The following is a 23,127-nucleotide window of genomic DNA, read 5'->3' as shown; positions in this document are numbered from 1 at the left end:
AACGCCACAGCAGAAGCTGAAATACAAGTTCAAGGAGAAAAAGAAAATGTATATTAGAAGAGCTCCTGCACTTCTAAAATAGATAATGTTGCTATCAGTTCTCTGTGATATCTGGACTTCATTGCATTCATTTAATGACACAATTTTTTAAGCTGTCAATATTTACAATACATCCTTTTCACTATTAAGACTTGTGATAAAAATGTTATCAAGCTGAAACTTTTGAGGTCCCCAGGTACAATGAGGATGGCACCAGCCTAGCCTCCTGACTGCCGATGGCCATTGCCCCCACTCTGCCCGCCTCCAGGGAACTCACCGACTTCACCCTCCGACTCTGGGAGTGAAATAGCTCCTCCTCTCACGAAGACAGGGCTGCTCTGCAACAGAACCCCTTTGAGCTGGAGCTTCGTGGGGGAAAGCCCAGCTCTACAATCCCCAGCCTTTCTCCCTCCACTTCATAAACCCAGGGCCATTTGAGACATAGGACTTGATCTGTTATGCACTTGGAAATCATTCTTCCACAGCCAAACGGCCACTCTGCCTGCTACGTGTACCTGCTTCAAGGACAGTATGGGATACTGTGGGGAGTCCCGTGGTGCTGGGCCAGCAGCATCGGCATCACCTGGCAGTTTGTTGGAAAAACGACATTGTTGGACCCCACGGTCCCACTGAATCAGAAATTCAGGGGGTGGAGCCCCGCAATCTGGGTTTTGTTTGTTTTGGTTTTTTAGACGGTACCGGGAATTGAACCCCGGCACCTCCTACATGGGAAGCAGGTGCTCAACCACTGAGCTATTAAGGCATCCACTCCCCCCAGCTATCCAGTTTTTAAACTGGGTGATTCTGATCCAGTTTAAGTTCAAGTTTAAGATCTCCTGCTTTAGAGGGTGTCATGCTGACAAAACTCTGGGGAGCAGGTATAAAAATTTACTCATTTTATTCAAGTAACTTCTCTTATGAGGGTTCTTGATCTGACAGTGGCTGGACTTTGGACCTACCCACAGAGTCTGTCAACAGGATAATCACAGTATATTTATGCCTTCCCCCAACTCCTGAGAATTTCGAGGTTTCTAGACCCAGGTTATGTCTCACCTAGTTTTTTGTTTGTTTTGTTTTGTGTAAGATTTATTTTATTTATTTGCACTTGCTATGTCTGTTCATCTTCCTTGTTTTTCTAGGAGGCACCAGGAACTAAACCCAGGACCTCCCATGTGGTAGGCGGGAGCTCAATGCTTGAGCCACCTCCACTTGCCCCCAGTTGATTTTTTAGAAGTTTGGAGGGATTTGATACAGGGGATATTACTCTCCATTGGTGCTTGTTGCATTTGAGGCTAGATTCTTCACATATAAAATTAAACCTCAAACCAGAGGGTCTTCATCCTCGACTAAACATTGGCATTGCTTATGGAGCTTTAAAAAAAATACCACGCTTGAACCCAAGATTCTGATTTAACTAGTCTGGGGTGGGGCCTAGGGATGGAGATTTTTTTTTCTTTTTTTTTTTGTCTTTATTTATTTTTTTAATGTTACATTAAAAAATATGAGGTCCCCATATACCCCCCACCCCCCTACCCCCACTCCTCCTCCCAAAACAACAACCTCCTCCATCATCATGACACATTCATTGCTCTTGGCGGATACATCTCTGAGCACTGCTGCACCTCATGGACAATGGTCCACACCATAGCCCACACTCTCCCACAGTCCACCCAGTGGGCCATGGGAGGACATAAGATGTCCGGTAACTGTCCCTGCAGCGCCACCCAGGACAACTCCAAGTCCCAAAAACACCCCCACATCTCATCTCTTCCTCCCACTCCCTACCCCCAGCAGCCACCATGGCCACTTTCTCCACACCAATGCCACGTTTTTTACAGCTCTCCGGGTGATTCCTGAGTGCAGCAAGGAGAACCACTGCTTTTGCCTACCTGCTGTAACAGCTACCTAGAATATCCAGCAGAGGGCGCTGCCTCCCAGCTCATCGGAAAGCTGTCTTTCTGGCTACTGCTGGTGCAGGATTGGTGGAGGTTAAGGGTACGCGGACGCCTGATCCTCGAGTCTCCACCCCTATTGTGTTCTGCGACTCCTAGAATGTTACTTTAAAAAGTAATAAGTTGTCTGTTTTGCTGGGTGACTTAGAGGTAAGTCAAACAACCTCTCTAAGCCTCATTCCTACATTTTGAACCGGGAAGGAGACTTGGCTTACATTCACTCTTTCAGTACCTGTTGAGCCCCTGAAATGGGCCAGATACTGATCTGGGGAGGGGAAAGAGAAACATTTATATGGGACAACACACATGATGGAGGAGACTCATGGAAAGATGATGTCTCCCATTTGTTCCTCTTTCCTGGAAGGGGGTTGGGGAAGAGGTTAGCATGAAAGCGGAGGCAAAAGAGGTGGTTAGTAAGCGTATCCACGTGCCAGGCACTGTGCTTGCGAATGAAGGCGCTTCTCTAGTTATCGTAAGACCCTAGCAAGGTCGATGTGCTGGCTCCCTTTCACACCGAGGAAGCCGAGGCACGGGGATGGGAAGGCTCAGCCACACAGCTAGTAACAGGTGGAGCCGGGATGGAGCTCGGCTTTGTTGGCTTTGCAGCCAGGCCCCCTTCCACCCTGATACCCGGAGTGTCCTCTCCCCCTGTTTTCCATCCTACTAGGTATCACTAGGGACTCTAGTTCTCAAATCAGGAGTGCAAACCATCGCCCTCCCCAGTGTTTTTTTATTTTGTTTCCGTTTTGTTTCCCTGTGCCAGGCTGTCCCCCACCTCCCTCCCTCTCCCAGTCCTGGAAGCTGGACTCCTTCCCTCTCCCGATCCCCAGCTCTGCCCCTCCTACCCAACCCAGGTCCCTCTCCCCACTAAAGAGGCAGACACCCACTGAGTGACACCAATTTGCAACCCTCTCGAGTGTGAATGAGATTTCTAATAGGACCTGCTGCTGCTCGCTGGCTTCAGGCAGGGGTAGGAATAAACCGAAACTTAAGAGGCAGGGAATGGGGAAGGAAAAGCAGTTCGGAGGAGAGGAGGGGAGCAGCGCCAGCAGCAGCCTCTGGGTGGAGGTGACAGGTGATGTGATTCAGAGAGATTAGGTGCCTTGCCAAAGGTCACACAGCTAGCAAGTGGTAGAGGCAGAGTGAGCTCAGTTCATGGTGGTATTTCCCCAAAGGAGTTTCATTCCCAACCCAGCTTATGTTTGTAAGATGCTATAGTATTCTAAAGGAAAGACTCTCCTAGCCTTCCTGCTTCAAGGTCATTTCCCTTCTCTGCTCTAGAGCCGGAGAGTGCCAAGTGTCTCCTGTGAGGTTGGAGGAGGGGGTTGGGAATACACTTGGAAGGGAGTAAGGAGGACCACTGGGCTTGCTTGAAAAATTGAGCCCCATTGAGGGTCTCATCATTGGAACCTGAAGTCCGCCCCCCTCCACTGAGGCATAGAGAAAGGGTGCGAAATGGTTTTCTGATCACCGCTGCCTGGGTGGGGGTGGCCCCCAAGCACGTTGAGGGGCAGGCTTCCCCACTCCAGGTTCTCCCAGGGTGAAGCCTTGGTGCCCAGCCATGCTGACTCTCCGGCCAGGGAGAAGCTTCGCGGCCACCAGCAGGCTCCTGCACCCCCAGGGCGGCCAGCTCCAGCCAGGGTCCTGCCCCGCACAGCCCCACCTGCTCCTGCAGCCAGCAGCCTGCACACTGCCGGGTTCTCCCCAGCAGCCGTGGGCGCCACGGCCCAGAGCTCAGGGCTCTTCGCCCTAGACGAGCAGGTCCCTCTTGCAGTGGGTGGTTGCTGGGTGAATGAGTTAGTAATTGAGGGCAAATCCCTCTCCCTGCCCCCAGGCAGTGGCGCGAACACCTCCAGGCTGCTTCTGGAAGAGTCTGCCTGGAGCACCGCTGCCGCAGTCTGATCAGAGTGGTTTCCTGGGGCAGCCTCTTGGTATTTTCTAGGAAACAGAGAAGGCAAAGAAAAGAAACCATGGCAGGAGGCGGCTGAAAGGGGCACCCGACCCAGCCCTGCACCCCCGCTGCGGTGGCCAGCACCATGCGGCAGACTGGGACTTGTTGTTGAGCGCACAGTGAGACAACAACAAAATCACTAGTCTTCCAGGTGGTACTGGCCGCGTCCAGATGCGGCCCGTTCTGCAAGGTGTTCTCTGACCACCCCCACCTTGGGCGGGCTGCTGCTCAGCCAGCGGGACCCTCCAGCAGGGCCAGCTCGTCCGCTCCCCCCATCGCCAAGACCATCTCCTCCCGCCCACCCCTCGCTTGCCTCAGAATTCTCCAGGATGGGAGAGAGGATCTCAGGGTGGGGAGAGAAATTATTCTTTTTCTTTTTTTTCCCCGGAATGTTCTACTCTTCCATAATAACCTTGCCTTTCTTTAATAATGGGGGCGAAGGGGTGTCTTATTTTCCAAGGGAGGCAGAAGGAAGTCTTTTCTCTGCCTTTTCTTCATTCATCACAAAGCACTGTACAAACATAGAGAAGGGGAAAAAGGAAAGCTTGCAAGGGGATGGTGACCCTTCCTTATCAGTCACCCCTACAAGTCTACAGTCAGAGCCCAGGGTGAAAATCCTGGTGCTTTCTGAGCCACGACTCAGAGTGCTGGGCAAGCAGGAGAAAGGAGAGGACAGGTGGGGAGGGGACAGGAGGGAGGATGGCATGCCCGCCCGGTTGTGTCCCCCCATCCCCAGGCACAGCACTGGGCTCCCCCGGTTAATTTCCCCTGCGGCGGGCGGTGGCTGATAGAGGAGAGGGGAGGCCCCTGCTGCCGGGGCCAGGCTCTAATTGCTCTGGCAGGGCACATCCGCTCCTTAATTAGCAAAAGCCACAATATCCCGGAGGCTCTGAGAGCGTGGCCCTAATTGTATTTCTGCAGCAGCTGAAGGATAATTACTCTTCCCGATTGCTGCTGCTTTTAATTCTTTTTCTTTTTAATTGCAGCTCCCTTCCTCTTTAGCCAGCCCCTCCACCCTTTGGGTTGCTGGCTCAGTCCAGTCAGGGGAGGCACCTGTCTGGAGATGGAGAAGTTGAGGAGTAGAGCAGGATGCCCAGAGAGGACTGGCAGGCCCTGGCACTGAGGCCCCCCTGCCAGTTGCAGCCCTAGAGAGGGCCTGAGAAAGTGCCACCGAGTCTTTTAGCTGGGGAGGTAAGGAAGAGATGCCACTTCCTAGGAGGCTGCTAAGAACTCCTTCCAAACACCACCTCCCCCAGGAGGATACTGAGGGATTTGTCTTTATGTCTTCTAAAATCAACTAAAATTGTGATATCCCCTCATCTCTTTGCCACCATGGGGAGAGGGCTAGTCCATAATCCTTACTGTATTGTTTCAGAGACAAAGATAAGAGGTGCTGACACTGGTGAACAAGGCTTAGGTACAGGGGCTAACTGGACGGGTGAGCGCCCCTGGTATTACTAGGAAAGACGGGCCTCTCTCAGGGAGTTCTCAGGTACCCTTCATGTGGGTACAAGCCAAAGGGGCACGACAAGAGAACTTGCAGTACTGTCCAGTCCAGCCCACGTGGGCAGCCCTGGCTGTAAAGCCATCGCTGCCCTGCTGTAAGCTGGCCCTGAGAGCAGGGGCTGTGCTTCTCACTCTTATCCAGTGCCTAGCACAGTGCCTGACTCAGGGTAGAGGAGACCGGTTGGCAAAGAGGCAGAGTTCAGGGATGGAGTATTGTCAGGGGGTGTGAGCATGGTAGATCTATTTCCATTGGCCTTTGCCTTGCAAGTCCAATGAAGATGGATTTGAACCCAACTGTGGCCTCCATTTTCTAAATTTCTTTTACCTGGGCTCTGCCTGAGTGGGAGGAAGAGGTGAGTAACAAAAGAGCCTGCTGTAATATGGGAGAAGTATACCTTGGAAAAGTGACCCCCTCCTTTGAGCCCATCAACGCCCATTTCCAGCTTTTTTCCCCTCTGAAACTTAGCACTGTCCCCTTAGCAGCGCTTGTTTCCATGGTTTCCTCCATGACAACTGTCCCAAACCCCTCCTCTCTTCATGACAGTAATGGGTGACAGGGATCTTCAGTCTGGCCACTCCATGTAATCAAGGTTAACAATTAACTGAGCCTTCCTTTCTCTTTTGTGAAGAGGGCTAGGGAATACGAAGCTTTTGATTTGGCTCTATTAGGCTTGGAAAGAGGAAAAGGAGGGCCAGGGGTTAGAACCTCCCTTCTCATAGAAAAGAAGATAAGGGGCTTGTCCTAATACTAGCCAGTAGGATTTGGTGGAAACAATTGTTAAGCTCCTGGTTTAAGCACTACTGAGCTCTAGAGAATCAAAGGTTCATATGACATAGCTCCTAATATTGAAGTTTTACAATCTAGCCCTGGGGCTCATGGTGCCACTAAGGTCCTGGCACAAGTGGGGCTAGTAAAAGAGGCGGCTCTTGATAGCCCAGTCATGTTTAGGCAGTGGTCCACTACCAATATCCCCTCCAACCTCAGCACGAAGAAAAGAATGAACAACAGGGTCTATACTGATGTTAAGGCTTCTTCAAGCTGTTGTCAGAGGGTCTCTGTGTTGGAAGGGGTAGAACTTTGTCTCCTCTCTGTTTCAGAGATGTAAGGACCAGTGACTGCATCCTTAAATAGGACTATTAGGCATAGGAAGAGAGAAACATACCTGTCCAAATACAACTCCACAAGGGATGGGAATAATCTCCAGTCCCAAAAATTGTCCATCACCCACCTACCTGGGAAATGATGGGTATGGTCGTACACTGAATTATAAGGTCATCATTTCCATCCACTCACCTTTTTTTACTTGTCACTGGAAATTCGGGCCAAAATGGTGGCTGTGAAGAATGAAAGTGGGAAAACAAACAAGTAAAATCGAGGGGCCACCAAAATGGGCAGTCTGAATCCAAAAGCTGAAATACCTATTCATGATAGGTAACAGCCCTTTTTTCTTCCAGCTTCCCATCCTCATCCCCCAAACTTTTCACCAAATCCCTAAGAGTGAGGACCAATTCTATAGAGAAAATCAATCAGAATCTCTGGACCCTCAATGTGCTGATAGCAGTAACCTGCACTGACTCACATAAATGATGACATATATTTAAATGAAAATTTTAAAAAAGGTGTAAAATAATATATTATCCAGCTGTGTTCAAGAAAGTTACAAATACCTAGCTAGAAAAGTTCATCCTTGTAGGTCAAGTGCAACCTGGATTAGCCGAAGCAAATCCCAGATCCTGGATCCCAGAACACCATATTCCATCCTTTTCCTTTGCTACTATATGGAACCAAGGCAGATTCAATACTTCTGGGTACCCTGCACATGCAGCAAGTCAGAAAAGGATAAATGGCATTCTCTGATTGGATGACAAGGAAACACGCAAACCAGTGAGAGAATGCTTCTCCTTACCTAGCCAAAAAGATCCCATTTCTCTTCTTGATGGTAAGGTAGACCCTTTGTCCATAAAGAAATGAACGAAAAGGGAATAATTTTAAAAAAACAACACTGTTGCTATGGGATATTACGAATGTGGTCGATGATGGCTTCCCAGAGAATTCATAATGGAAAACACTTTTTGGGAAGGAAAGCACAAACCAAAAACAGAGCAGCTGTTTGGAAGTTTCTTTTGTAACTTTTGAGAGAAAGTATTTCAATGTAAATGTACCCCAAACTATATCTAGCCAGTCCAGAGAGGGAATTTTGGGCCTTCAAATTAGATTGCAATTATAATGATTTTTATAAAATGGGTAATAGCAATGGGTGAAGGAATAAGTGGAGAAGAGAAAAAGGAAAGCTAGGTGGGTTCACTGAGGCAGTGGCATCACAAAAAGATACAATAGGCACTGCCAGAAACATGGAAAGTTCCTCCATTCCTGGGTTGTCAGTGATAGCTCGGTTGAAACAAAGTTGTGTTTTGTAAAGAGGAAGTTCATGGCTCTTATGGAGAAGTATTCTAGATGAAATAGTGCAAAGAACAAAGGTTTCTCCATTAACTCACTAGTGACTTGCCCTTGTTCTGAGAATGTTGCAGCTGCCTTTGGAAAATTTATGGGTAAAATGATTTCCTACCCAGATGTTACAAATAAACACACTTAAAAATATGAAGAGGTGTTTATGTGGGAGGAGAAGTGACTGCCAGAGGAAGGAGAAAACCCTTCTCCACCTTAGATATTCTTGGACAATTTCCCTGTCTTCCTCCTATCTATCCATAAAGAGCAATTTGTGTTTTTTTCCCACATTTAAAGGGGGGAAAAAGAAGGTAGGGAAGACACCAGCCCCTCCAGTATAAAGAGGGAAAGAAAAAACCCTAATGGCAATCCACACACAGCAGAGTGGGATAGATTACTTCTGAGGGGGTTGCTATAATGGAAGGGTAGCTGTTTTGCCATGCACCTTGAGCTAAAAGGGGGGGGGAAATCACCTTCCAGGATTTTTTCTTAATGCAACCCCTGGAAATTATGTGGGGAGAGTGGTTCTGATTCCCACCCAGCCGTGGGAAGGCAGGGGCCTCAAAGTAGACATTTTAAAAGAATCAAGGTGCTCACGGATAATCAGTGGCCAAAGCCCCGCTACTCGCTGTAACCTAGGCAACAGGAGGCAGGGAACTGCAGCTGGTTGCCTGGTAACCACACTCTAGTGCCCCCATCCTGTCCCCTCGCCTCCTCCCACACCTCCATTAGCCCTTTTATGGTAGCGTGTCCCCTCAGCGGCTTTTTTTTTTTCCTCCCTTTCTGGCAAAACAGTTATCTCTGCTCCTCATACAAAGGGCACTTTGCGCTCCGTTGGCTATAAATGCGGGCCTAACGTTCACTTCGGACAGATTTCATCCACACCCAAATGTTGGCGTCCAAATAAAAGTGCTTCTTATCTAGGTCTCCCTCCACCCCACGCATTATACAGCCCCTCCCCCACCTTAAGGCGTACTGAGGTCTGGGAGGGGGCGGGGCAGAGAACAAGAAGAGGACTTGGATGTGGTGATTTATTACAGAATACCAGCGACTGGGGCTCGCAGCAGATCCCCTGGCCCCTGGCCCCCGATGCTTCCTCTCGCTGGCACCCTGCCTGCACTTCGTGCCAAGGAGTAGCGAAGGGGAGGTAGAAAGCTTTCCTAGAATCCGGCACCTGAACCCCTGGAGAAATGAAGAAGATGATCCCCTCCTTCCCGGCGAACCCTTCCTCACCTCCTCTGCTTAGGGTCTGCGAAGTGGAGAGTGCGAGCCGCGTGGGGCGGGGAGTTCGGAGCCGGGAGAAGCTAGCCCGAGCGCCTACGGCCCGGGGCGCTGTCCAGCCTCTGGTGCTGAAGCTGGAGGCGCGAATTCGTCATGGAGGGGCTCCGGGGCTCTTCAGCAAGCCTGATTCTGACCCAAGGGTCGAGACCCAAAGGGCAGGCATTCTGTTCTTCAGGTGGAAAGACAAGGCCAGGGCTATCTGCGCTTTTTCAGCAGAAGGAGCTCCTCCACCGCCGCCCCCACCCCGCGCGCCATTCCCCGCGCCCCTCCATTCCCAGCGGGGGTTAGTGGGATTGTGGGCCGTGGTCACAGAGCGGGGAGGAAGAGCCCTCTGCACTGGGGTGTTTGACCTGCTGCCACCCGGCCTTTCACACGTGGTTTTTGCATCAGCGCTGGGCTCTCTGCGTGTCTTCAGGCAGAGACCCAGGACTTCTGCGCTCAGACCTCGGGACGCGCCTCCCTCTCTGATGGAAGATTGCCGCCGGCCGGGGCAGGGAGGGCGGGGAGAGGCCTGAAACACCCAGCCGGGCCGCTTTTCTGCAGCAACAGGTCTTGCTGCCTGTGGAATCGGAGGGGCGAGCGGGGATGACGCGGCGGCCGTGGTGGGTTTGGGGCCGCTGACACGCCGGGAGTGCGCGCACTCCCGAGGGGGCGCAGGACAGAGCGAGACCGAAAGAAATCTAGGTTTAGGTGTCGCCCAGCGGGTGGGTGCGCCCACAAATCGAGCCCGTCGAACACCCCGTAGGAGCGCGCGCTGCCGGGCTCCAGAATCGTCTCCCGCTTCCCAGGAGCCCTCCCCGCCTTGGCTGCCTCGTGTCGCCTCGGCGGCGGGCTCGGCGCCTTTGGCAGATGCCACGCCGGAGCGCCCCATCCCCGGGCTCCTCCCCGGAGCGGCCCCAGGCTCGGCCTCAGGAACCTCAGGCCGAGTCGACTGCTCCTCAGCTCCCGAGCCCTTGATCTAGAGAAGGGGATTGGATAGGTGACCCTGGACGGGATATTACCTGGCACGCGTCGCCATGGCCGGGAGGAAGACCGCTGCTCTCCACTTCTTTCTGGAAATGAAAAGCTCCCTCGGAATCCCTCCCTCGGGCTCCGCGCTTCTCCCCCAAGAGCTGCAGGGCAAGGGGAAGGAGCGAGGGAGGGGATAGGGGTCTGAGGAAGGTACCTTAGGAAGCCCCTCTGAGTACTTGCCTCTCTCGGAAGGTCTGTCCTGTCCCGAGGCGTGGCTGCGCCGCCAGGCGGGAAGCAGGGCCGGAGTCCGAGCGCCGTCCGGCCTGTGCGGACTCTCGCTGCGGCTGCGGGCAGCAGGGGAGAACGGCCGCTTTAAAGCCCAGACCGACCCACGGCCGCCCGGCCCGGGCGCGGACGCGCGTGACGTCATCCTGAAGGAGAGGGGCGGGGGGTCCCCGCGCTTCACATCAAAAGTCTCCTGTGGCCATGGCAACAGCGCGCGGCGCTCCGCTTTCTTTCCCTCGCCTTCCCCTTGGGTGGGCTCCGGGAGTGGGCACGGGGTCCGGCGTCAGTTTTGAAACCAGCCTTGGCAGGCGAGACCCTGGTGCCAGCCCCGGGCCCGCCGGGCCGGTCCCTGCTCCGCAGCGGGGGCCGCGGTAGGCTGAAGGCTCCGGGAGCGCGATCCCGTCTCCAAAGGGACATTTCCTAACTCCCTCCCCTGCGCCCCGTCTTGGCGGGTGAGGCCTGGTTCTCCCGGGACCAAGCACGTGGCCGCCTGTCTACACAAGGGCGGGCTCCAGACTTACCCATCGCTTCAGAAAATAGCAAAACCCGGGAGAAGCCGGATGGAGGCGCTTAGTGTTTGCGCGACTCAAGTATTTGAAATGTTAAATAGTACTTGCCAGGCAAGATGGGAAGGTTTCACATAGAAATCTGGGTCTTGCATTTCCCGGGGCTGGTATTTTGCTTGGGGCAGAGTAGCACTGACCCCTGTGGAAAGGGCTGGGGTCTCCAGTCCAACCCAAGCCCTCTTCTCCTTTTTGCGGGTATCACTAAGGCCACTTAAACTTCATATCACTAAGGCCACTTAAACTTCACGCAGGTGGCTGTGCTGCCACGTCTGGACAGCGCGGAGAGCAGGATCTTACGGCCTGCTCGCAAGTCTGTGGGGTTTTGGGTTTTTGTTGTTCTGATTTCATTTTCACATTTCAAAACATGCAAACATGCAGGTATTTGGGGACATTTTAAAAAATCTTATTTTTCACTTATCTCTCAGCTATTTGGTTGAACACAAAGCAATCTTTACATTTTTAAATTTAAGGAATACATGCTCCTTAATAAAATACGGAAACATAGGACGAAGAAAACCATTTTAAATCACTCCCAGACCCAAGCCCTAAGCATAAAAATGTTTTACATTTTCTGACCAGCTGTTTAAAATAGCTGTAAAAATAATTCATGTGGACAAAACCAACCAACCAACACATAAATTAAAAAAACAAAAGCTACCACCAGCACCAACTCATATAGTGGTATCTCACACACTGTTTTACACTCAATCACACTTAGTGGGGTCAGCCATGAATGTGCTTGTTATACATATGCAACAACCCCTGGGGAGGAAATTCTTTTTTACCCCAAAGAATTCACCCTAAGGAGAAACAGGCTTTTACTGGGCAAATGCACTTGCTCTAAAATCCAGAAGTGTGGAAATTTCGGTTGAAAGCAAAGGTTATTTCATACTAGATCAACTTCGAAATTTACTCAGTGTGGATTATTTTTAGATTATTCAGGAAAATTAGGGCAGGGAAAAGACTTCACATATTTCAGCGGGACCCTATTAGGTTTCCTGGAGTTCCTGGAGTCCCCTAGTACCTTTTCATTTGGCCTGATTTTGCCCCTTTATCCAGCACATTTTTCTTGGAGCCATTCCTTTTGTGAGTCTTAGAACTCTAGGGTATAGATGAAATGAAAGTAACAGTGTTAATGCCCCATTCATTATCTTTATAAAACATGCGATAGTTCACCAAGCACTTCACATGGCATATCTCTCTTGATTCCAGAAGCTACCCATTTTATAAATGAAGAAACTTAAATTACCTTAAGTTACTAAGGCTCTTTCTTCTGGAAAGACTCAATTGTCCCCCTTATATCAGTCATCAAAATTATTCTTTAGGTCATTAAAAATGATTAAACAGACAATGCACAAAAGTGGATAAACAATTGATACACAAACATTTGGACATTTTTTCAACTTTCTTTAAAATAGAAATATAAATTATGACAATATGGACTATGATTTTCCACATATTGAGTTAACAAAAAATAAAAAATTGAAATCTTCTTCTCAGTGCTGGAGACAATGTGGAAAAAATGGGCGCTCCTACCTTGTGGCGATTGTAAATTGGTTCAATTCATTGGAAAGCAACTTTGCAATGTGTATCGAGTCATGAACATGCTTACATGTTTTGAGCCAGGAATTCCTCTTCCTGAGCTCTATTCTAATAAAGTAATCTCACAGGATAAGCTAGATGCAGAAGGCATCCACTGTAGCCTTACTTAACTTTTTTTTTTTAATGAAAGCAACATAGATAACCAGCAATATAGAACTAGTACATCACCTATTGGGTGGGTGGAATGTTTTACCACTTCTAAAATCTATGTTTATGCTGAACAGATAAGCAAAGAAAATGCTCGTGATATAGTGTTAAGTGAGGAAATGAACAAAACATAGATTTTGCCTAAACAATTATGATAGAATAATGGCTTTTAGAAACATGTATATAGAAAAAACAGAACAAAGCTACATCAAAGAGTGATAAAGATTCTGCTAAAGTGAAGAGATTGCAGGTGGCTTTTAACTTCTTTTTCATTTTTTCATGTTTTCCAAATTTTCTGTAATGTGATTATATAGCTTCTACAATTAAAATGTAATATAATTAAAATATATATATGGGAGTAGTTGGTATTTATTAGACATCTGTTACTTATCTAGCACTGTTCCAGATGGGCAGTCACTGGTACAGTGTGGAGACTGGGTCTCAGACCCTGTGTAGGGTGATTCAGATCTTGCCTGGGGCATTCAGAGACCATGACATGGTTTGATGTTATCAGCAAAGAGCTGATAGGGGACATTTAATTGTTAGTAGATACAAACACAGCACCACCCCTACTGGCCTTGTCCTCTTCTACAGTAAGCTTTCTTCTCTTCCTGGTATCTTTTATTTTTCCTAACCACGCTTCCCTCCAAATGTAGAGGTGCTAGAAATTTAAAAAGGGACTCCTGGTCAAAATGGAGCAAGAAAAACTTTATCCAGAGATCCAGGGAAATAGCAAGGAAGACTGCTGTTTACTCAGAATGTGGATGGAAAATATTTAAAGTTTCCCCTTGAGAAGCCTGAGCTCTGGTGGGGGGTCTGCATGTATACGGTGTCATTGTGCAAGAATCTCCAGCTGAGTTATTACACTACAATCTGAGGTAAGGGTGACAAAACTACTGCATCCTAATAGAGGCAAATGCAAAACCTTGAGTAAAGATAAGCTCACATGGAAAACATTATCTATGTGAAAAGAAAAGGCAATGATTAGCCATGAAGGAGAATCATCAGATACAACAAAGCGATTCCCAAAGAACTTGAGACAGTGGACCAATAAGTAAAATCTAAAAAATAAATATACCACAAATTTCCTAAGGTCTTAAAAAGCAGGAAGAGAAACCATAACGAAAGAACAGAGAAGTAAGTTTTCAAAAGGACAGGTAAATTAGAGAGAAACAAAATCTGAAGATATGAACCTAAATGAATGGATTAAATAGCAGATTATATGCAGCTGAAGAGAGAATTACTGAACTCAATGATAATGCTAGGAAATTATCTTGAGTTTAGCAGAGAGTAACTGATAGAAAATATGAAAGAGATATTGAGAGGCGAGGATGAGTGAATAAGAAGGTCAGAGGTGTTTCTATTAATAGAGAGATGGGTTAAAAGCAATATGCGGGAAACGGACTTTGGCCCAGTGGTTAGGGCATCCGTCTACCACATGGGAGGTCCGCGGTTCAAACCCCGGGCCTCCTTGACCCGTGTGGAGCTGGCCCATGCGCAGTGCTGATGTGTGCAAGGAGTGCCCTGCCACACAGGGGTGTCCCCCACGCGCAAGGAGTGCACCCATAAGGAGAGCCGCCCAGCGCGAAGGAGGGAGCAGCCTGCCCAGGAATGGCGCCGCCCACACTTCCCGTGCCGCTGACAACAGGAGCGGACAAAGAAACAAGACGCAGCAAACAGACACAGAAAACAGACAACCGGGGGAGGGGAGAGGAATTAAATAAATAAAAAATAAATCTTTAAAAAAAAAAAAGCAATATGCATAAATTAGGAAAGAAAAGGGACTTAAAAAATACAAAGCTAATCATTAACTTATTTTTTAAAAGAACCGCAAAACTCAAAGAAAGTAGGAAGAAAGATATAATGTTAGTAGCAAAGATGAACAAAGTAAAAAGCAACAAAGGAATCAACCAGGTTAAATGCTGATTCTTTGAAAAGACTACTAAAATAGATAAACCTCTGGAAAGATGGAAAAAGAGGAAGAAGAAAGAGGGAGAAAGGAAGGAGGGAGAGAAATTAGAGAATATTGATTTAAGACAAAACCTTTTAGTTTTTGCAGTGGAAGGAAATTACCACTCCTCAATAAAGGGTATCTACTCACAACTAACATCACATTTAATATTGAAGTATGAGAAATATTCTCTCTAAAGTTAGGAGCATGATGCTTATATTCAACATGGTACTTGATTAGAAAGGGAGATACCAGATTATCTTCATTTGCAGATGATGGAATTATCTATGTGAACATGTAAGAGAATCTACAAACAATATAAATCTAATAAGATCATTTGATAGAATATCATTATTCAAAAACCCATTGCACAGTTGAAAAAAAAAATCAGTGGAACTGAAAGTTAGTTCTTTGAAGTGATAATCAAAATTAACAAGCTTCTAGCTAGACCAGCCAAGAAAAAAAAGATTTAAATTACTAAAATCAAGAATGAAAATCCCAAGCTTTTCAGAAATTTTGGCATCAATTGATATGCTGATTCTAAAACTCAAGGGATCCAGAATAGTCAAACCAGTCTTGAAAAAGAACAAAATAGATCAACAACTGGAATTGGGAGTCCAAAAATAAACCACAAGAGTGCCCAAGACCCTTTATTTATTTGATGGGGAAAGAATAGTGTCTTCAACAAATGGTGCTGGGACAACTACATAGCCACATCAGAGTACGCTAGATGAATCAAAGACCTAAATGTAAGAGCCAGTGGATAGGGAATCCGTCTACCACATGGGAGGTCCTCGGTTCAAACCCCAGGCCCCCTTCACCTGTGTGGAGCTGTGTGGAGCTGGCCCGTGGGCAGTGCTGATGCATGCAAGGAGTGCCGTGCCATGCAGGGGTGCCCCTCCCACATAGGGGAGGCCCATGTGCAAGGAGTGCACCCCATAAGGAGAGCCGCCCAGCCCAAAAGAAAGTGCAGCCTGGCCAGGAATGGCACCGCACACATGGAGAGCTGACACAGCAACATGATGCAACAAAAAGAAACACAGATTCCCATGCTGCTGACAAAAACAGAAGCAGAGAAAAAGAAGAACACACAGCAAATGGACACAGAGAACAGACAACTGGGGTGGGGGGTGGGTGGAAGGGGAGAGAAATAAATAAAATAAATCTTTAAAAAAAGTGTAAGAGCAAAAACCATAGAACTCTTAGAAGAAAATATAGGTAGAACTTTAGGGACCTTGAGTTAGGCAGTGCCTTCTTAGAGATGACACTAAAAGAACATGACACTTAAAGCACAAGCAACCAAAGGAAAAAAATTTGATAAATTGGATTTCATCAGAATTAAAACTTTTGTGTTTCAAAGGACAGATTCAAGAAAATGAGGGAAGCAGATGCGACTTAAGTGATAGCGCTTCTGCCTACCTTATGGGAAGACCTGAATTTGATCCCTGGGGCCTCCTGGTGAAAAAGAAGAGAAAGTGTGCCTGCGTAGCAAGCCAGTGCCCACGCAAGTGCCCATGTGGTGAGCCAGTGCCTGCATGAGTGCCTGCGCAAGTGCCCGCATGGTGAGATACTGCCCCGTGCAAGTGAGCCATGCAGCAAGATGATGATGCCTCAAAAGAGAGATAAGGGGAGGGTCAAGGTGAAGTGCAGCAGAAACCAGCAATTGAGGTGGTACAATTGACAAAGAACCTCTCTCCCCATCAGAGGTCTCCAGGATCAATTCCTGGTGAATCCTAGAGGAGTGAAAATGAGAAAAGAAAACAACACAGACAGCAAAAACAGCAGGGTGGGAGTAGGGGGGGAGGGGATAAATAAACAAATCTTTAAAAAAAGAAAATGAAAGTGAAAAGACAGTCCACAGAATGGGGGAAATTATTGGCAAATCATATTATCTGATAAGGCTCTAGTATTGAGCATATATAAATAGCTTTTACAACTCAATAATAAAAAGACAAATAACCTAGTTTTTAAAATAGGCAAAGGATTTGAATGGAGTTCTCCAAAGAAAGTATGCAAATGGCCAGTAAGTATTTCGAAAGATGCTCAATGTCATTAGTCACTAGGGAAATGCAAATCAAAACCACAATGTGATATACACATAAGGAATGCTATAATTTAAAATGGAGGGACAATGTAAGTGTTTACAAGGATGTAGAGAAATTGGAACCTTTATCATTTGCTGATGGGAATGTAAAATATATAGCTGCTTTGGAAAACATTTGGTGGTTCCTTCCAAAAGTTAGAGTTAGCATATGGCCAAAAAATACCACTGCTTGGTATATACCCAAGAGAATTGAAAACATACGTTTATGCAAAAACTTCTACACAAATGTTCATAGCACCATCATTCATGTAGTCAAAAAATGGGAACAATTCAAATGTCCATCAACTGAAGAATGAATAAATATCAAAATGTGGTATATCCATACAATGGAATATTATTCAGCCATCAACAGGAATGAAGTACTCATACATATAACAGCATGGATGAAACTTAAAAACACTATGCTAGTGGAAGTGGATGTGGCTCAAGCAGTTAGCACCCATCTCCCACATGGGAGAACCTGAGTTCAGTTCCTGGTGCCTCTTAAAGAAAAAACAGACAACGAGCAAAAAAACAAAACAAAACAAGAACCCCACAAAAGACAACAGAGCAGACAATGATCGCAAATAACAAGTAAACAGACAAGGGAGCCAGGGCGGAGGATGGGGGGAGTGGGACCAAAAACATTATGCTGAAAGACACATTAAGTGGAAGAAGCCAGACATAAAAGGTCACATACTGTGTAATTCCATTTATATGAAATGCCCAGGATAGGTGAATCTAGAGAGACAAAGAGTAGCTAAGTGGTTGCCAGGGACTGGGGGTATGGAGGAATAGGGAGTGACAGCTCCCTATTCCTGGGCCCTGGGTTATTATTTTTTGTTGTTGTTTTTTGTTTTGTTTGTGGGGAGGGGGCAATGAAAATGAACTCGAATGAGGTGGTGGCAATGGTTATGCCAAAAACTATGGAATTGTATACTTTCCTTTCTCTTTTTTTTTTCTTGTATACTTTTAAAGAGTGAATTTATAGTTTGTGAATTATATCTTTTTTTAAAAGATTTATTTATTTAATTAATTTATTTCTCTCCCCTTCCCGCCCCCCTCCGTCGTTGTCTGCTCTCTGTGCCCATTTGCTGTGTGTTCTTCTGTGTCCACTTGTATTCTTGTCAGTGGCCCTAGCAATCTGTGTCTTTTTTTTGTCGTGTCATCTTGCCGCATATGCTCTCCCTGTGTGCGGCACCACTCCTGGGCAGGCTGCACTTTTTTCGCGTGGGCAGCTCTCCTTATGGGGCGCACTCCTTGTGTGTGGGACATCCCTGCATGGCACAGCACTCTGTGTGTGCATCAGTATTGTACGTGGGCCAGCTCACCACATGGGTCAGGAGGCCCTGGGTTTGAACCCTGGACCTCCATGTGGTAGGTGGATGCTCTATCAGTTGAGCCAAATCCGCTTCCCTATAGCGTAATTAAAAAATCAAGTGTTCATATATATTAGCAACATCTAATTTAAAAAGATAACTTAATAAATGAACTTATTCATGATAGCAAGAAAAACTCTAAGGTATCTAGGAATAAATCTAATGATGTGCTGCTTATTGAGGAGATTGTAAAATTTTATTGAAGGGCATAAAAGAAGACTTAAATAAAGGAGAGACATGGCATATTTGTGGATTATGGCAATGCCATTGTGATATTAATACCCCCCAAATTAATTTATAAATTTACTGAAATTCTGCTCAAAAGTCAGGGAATTTTGGGGGTGTGTATTTGAACTTGACAAACTGATCTTAAACTTAATATGAAGACAAAGAGCCAAAAATAGCTAAGAGAGTTATGAGAAGTAAAGAGAAGGGTCCCTACTAAATGTCAAGGTTTTGTCCTATAGGCTAGTAATTAACACTGTGTGGAATAGCCAGAGAGGGGTGCAGATATGGACTGTGGAGCCCAGAGGAGCCCACATGTAAATATGGAAACCTGCTAGACGGGTGATGGCAGTTGGAACATTTTATGGAACATGAATAAAATTGGTTTCCAACCTCTACCATATTCAAAAATAACTTCACATTTAGGATTTAAGGCCAAACTGTGAAAAAAAACTTTGTGGCAAAAAAAACAGGAAAATATGTAGGAGAATGACTTCAGGACAGTGAATTATTTCTTAAACAAGACACAAGAAGCACACCCAAAAGCATAAATTCAATACCATTAAACTTAAAAACTTAGTAGGATATATGATGTTAATAATAGGGTGGTTTGTGGGGGAAATACACCAAATGTAAGCTATGGACTATTCGTTCATATTAGTCAGCACTAATATTTTGATGTAGTTCTTTTATCATTAGAAACAAATGTTCCCCAACAATGCAAGGTGGTGGTGGGGGGAGGTATATGGGAGTCTTGTACGTTATGCACATACAAGATGTTGTTGTTGATGATGATGTTATGATTGTTGTTTTTTTAAAATAATTTTAAAAATAATATTTTTTTTTATACCCACCCATCCTCCACCCCCACCCCCTCCCTGCTGTTTTTGCTGTCTGTGTCCATTTGCTGTGTGATCGTCTGTATCTATTTCTCTTTTTGTCTTCTTGTCTTTCTCCTCTAGGATTCACCAGGATTCAATCCTGGGGATCTCTGATGTGGAGAGAGGTTCCCTGTCAATTGCACCACCTCAGTTCCTGGTTTCTGCTACACTTCACCTTGATTCTCCCTTGTCTCTCTTTTGTTGTGTTATCATCTTGCTACATAACTCACTTGCGTGGGTACTAGTTCTCCACGCAGGCACTAGGCTTGCTGTGCTGGCACTCAGCTTACCACATGGGCACTTGCTCGCTGTGTGGGCACTGGCTCACCATGCAGGCACTCATATGGGCACTTGGCTCGCCATGCAGGCACTCACGTAGGCACTCGGCTCACCACATGGGCACTCGCACAGGCACTCGGCTCATCACGTGGGCACTCAGCTCACCGCGTGGGCACTCGGCTCACCGCGTGGGCACTCAGTTCACCGCGTGGGCACTCGGCTCATCACGTGGGCACTCAGTTCACCGCGTGGGCACTCGGCTCACCGCGTGGGCACTTGGCTCACTGCGCAGGCACTCAGCTCACCATGCGGGCACTGACTCGCCACACTGGCACACTTTCTCCTTTTTCACCAGGAGGCTGCAGGGAGCGAACCTGGGTCCTCCCATGTGGTAGGTGGAGGCCTCTTCACTTGAGCCACATCCACTTCCCTGCATGATTGTTTTATAAATTCACAACTTCTCTAATAAAAAACAAAGCAAAACAAAAACTTAGCAGGGGAAAGCCAGACACAAAAGGACAAATAATGTCCGGTTTCCTTTATATGAAATAATTAGAATATGCAAATTCATAATTTAGAAATTAGAATTCAGGGAAGTAAATGCTCAATTGGTAGAGAATTTCTTTTTTGGATGACATTATGTTTATTACACAAGACACCTTTCAGGAACAATAATGGAAATCAAAAGAAAAGCATGTGTTGGTAGCAGCATGATTCATAATAACCAAAAAGTGGAAACAACCCAAATGTCCATTGACTGAGTACTAAATAAAATGTAGTGAATCCATACAGTGGACTATTACTCAACAGTGAAGAACTGATACATGCTACAACATGGATGAACCATGAAGACATTATGCTAGGTGAAAGAAGCCAGTCACAAAATATCACACATTGCATGACTCCATTCATATGAAATGTCCAGAACAGGCAAATCTATAGAAACAGGAAGTAGGTTACTGGTTGCCAGGGAGCTGGGGTTCGGGAGAATGGGGAGTAACTGCTAATGGGTCTGGGTGTTTTGTTTTTTTTTCTTTAGTGGAGGGGATGATGAAAATGTTCTAGAATTAGACGGTGGGGGAGCAGATATAGCTCAGTTGGTTGAGCACCTGCTTCACGTGTACAAGGTCCGGGGTTCGATCCCCAGTACCTCCCCAAAAACAAACAAACAAAACGAACAAGCCAAAAAACAACTCTCATTGTGGAGGTATGTGGCTCAGTGATTGAGTGCCTGCTTCCCGTTTATGAGGTCCCTGGTCCTTAAAAAAAAAACGAAAAAAAAAATTAGATGGTGATGACTACACAATTCTGTGTGATACAGAGTTTCTGTTTGGAGGGATCAAAAATTTGTGGTAATGGTAGCCTGACATTGTGCATGTATTTAACATCACTGAATTGAATAAAGTGGCTAAAATTATTAATTTTAATTGGAATATATGTTCCCAAAATAGAACTGAGCATAAGAGTGACCTCTAATATAAACTATGGGCTATAGTTAATAATATAATTATTAAAATAATCTTTCATCGATTGTTAAAAGGTGCCACGCTAATGCAAAATGTTAATAAGGAAAACTGTATGTGTGTGTATGTGTGGGGGGGTGTTATATGGGAACTCTATATTTTTGCATGATTTTTCCATAAACTGCTCTAATAAAATATAATTAAAAATAAAGAATGAATGTCACAGACATTAAATAATTTACTGGGGGGCAAAAGACATAAATTGAAACACAAATGTCAAGTCAAAAATTGAGAAAGGTTATTTGCAAAGCATCTCATTAACAAGGAATTAGTGTCTAAAATACCTAAAGAACTTGTTTGAATCAACAAGAAGACAAAAAATACAGACAATTTGAATAAAGGATATGGCCAGGCAATTCAGAGAAAAGGGTGCCCAAGCCCAAATGGCCAATAAACTTTTGATAAAATGCCCAACTTAACTCTTCATGAGGGCAATGCATGTTAAAGCAATTATAGCAATCACCCATCAGATTGGAAAAATCATCAAGACTAATAATTCCACGTGTTTGCAAAGGTATAGGGAAACAGGAATTCTTTGACGTTTCTGTTGGAAGTATAAACTGCTGCAACCACTTTGGAGAAAAATTTGACACCATTCAACAAAACTGAAGTTACACATACCCTTCAACCCAGCAATTCTTCTTCTTGGTATACATACTCTAGAAGTTCTCCTACCTGGACACCACAAAGCATAAGCAAGAATGCTCACTGCAGAACTGTTTAAAAATAGCAAAATGGGAGCGAGTTGGCTCAAGCCATTGAGCACCTGCCTCCCACACGGGAGGTCCCAGATTCCGCTCCCGATGCCTCCTGAAAAAACAAAACAAACAACAAGCAAACAAACCATAAAACCAACTCAGGGAAGCCGATGTGGCTCCGTGGTTGAGCGCCAGCTTTCCATGTACGAAGTTCAATCTCTGGCCCCAGTATCTCAAAAAAAAGCAAAATATGGAAGCAGTTTAAATGTTCATCAGTGGGATAATGGATAAATAATTTCTGGTTTATGCAATGTACTACTATAGAGCAATGAGAAAAGAGATCAATAACTTGTAACTCTACAAGTATCAACTTGGACATCTGGAAAATATGTTCAGCTGGAAAAACAAGTTGCAAAAAGGTTCATAAACTATAACATAAGTATGAAAAGTAAAGCACACATAATATTAATATAGATTATTATGGGCACATGCAGACATAGTAAATGTTTAACAACATGGACAGAAGGATATGCATCAGCTTAAGGACAGCAATCACCTCAGGGCAGGGAGGGAGGAAATGGAGTGGTTGTACCTGTACCAGAAAGAGGTTATTTCTTGTTGAAAAGCATCCGAAGCATGGGAAACAGACTCGTCCCAGTGGTTAGGGCGTCCGTCTACCACATGGAGGTCTGCGGTTCAAACCCCCGGCCTCCTTGACCCGGGTGGAGCTGGCCCATGCGCAGTGCTGATGCGCGCAAGGAGTGCTGGGCCACGCAGGGGTGTCCCCTGCGTAGGGGAGCCCCACATGCAAGGAGTGCGCCCTGTAAGGAGAGCCGCCCAGCGCGAAAGAAAGTGTAGCCTGCCCAGGAATGGCGCCGCCCACACTTTCCCTGCTGCTGACGACAACAGAAGCGGACAAAGAAACAAGACACAGCAAATAGACACCGAGAACAGACAACCGAGGGAGGGGGGGAATTAAATAAATAAATAAATCTTGGGGAAAAAAAAAAAGCATCCGAAGCAAATACACTAACAGCTGTTAAAACTGGGAGGTGAATACTTGACTATCTTTTATATTCTTGGTATTTTACATGCCTTTGAAATATTTAATAATTTATTTTTTAAAGTAGAACCAGTCCCTGCCCTGAAGAAGATTATTGGATGGTAGAAATTAATGTTTGACCTTAGGTAGCTCCTTTAACTTCTGTCTCCCAGGCTGTCTTTTTTCACATGGGGAAGGTGATCACTTTTGTTTTTCCTCCCTGATGGGGTTTCGGTGAGAACCAAATACACTCAAATACAAGAGAGCACTTCAAAACTATAAATCCTGCTTAATGCATGCTACTACTGTTATGCCGTAGAATGAAATGGCAAAAAGAAAA

General features: G+C 46.0%; 1 long non-coding RNA gene across 1 annotated transcript; it reads right to left on the bottom strand.

The window, feature by feature from the left end:
* Positions 1-1,483: 1,483 nt before the first annotated feature.
* On the bottom strand, positions 1,484-10,500 carry LOC105744942 (uncharacterized). Its single transcript, XR_001117848.4, has 5 exons — positions 10,367-10,500; positions 10,177-10,227; positions 9,128-9,734; positions 6,743-6,783; positions 1,484-3,929 (listed from the first exon to the last, which is right to left on the bottom strand). It is a non-coding gene; the product is annotated as an uncharacterized lncRNA (long non-coding RNA).
* Between the last annotated feature and the right edge of the window lie 12,627 nt (positions 10,501-23,127).

This window comes from Dasypus novemcinctus, chromosome 3, assembly GCF_030445035.2.
Source record: "Dasypus novemcinctus isolate mDasNov1 chromosome 3, mDasNov1.1.hap2, whole genome shotgun sequence".
Taxonomy (NCBI): Eukaryota; Metazoa; Chordata; class Mammalia; order Cingulata; family Dasypodidae; genus Dasypus; species Dasypus novemcinctus.
The sequence above is the reverse complement of the archived record's forward strand: the minus strand, read 5'-3'. Positions and strand labels throughout refer to the sequence as shown.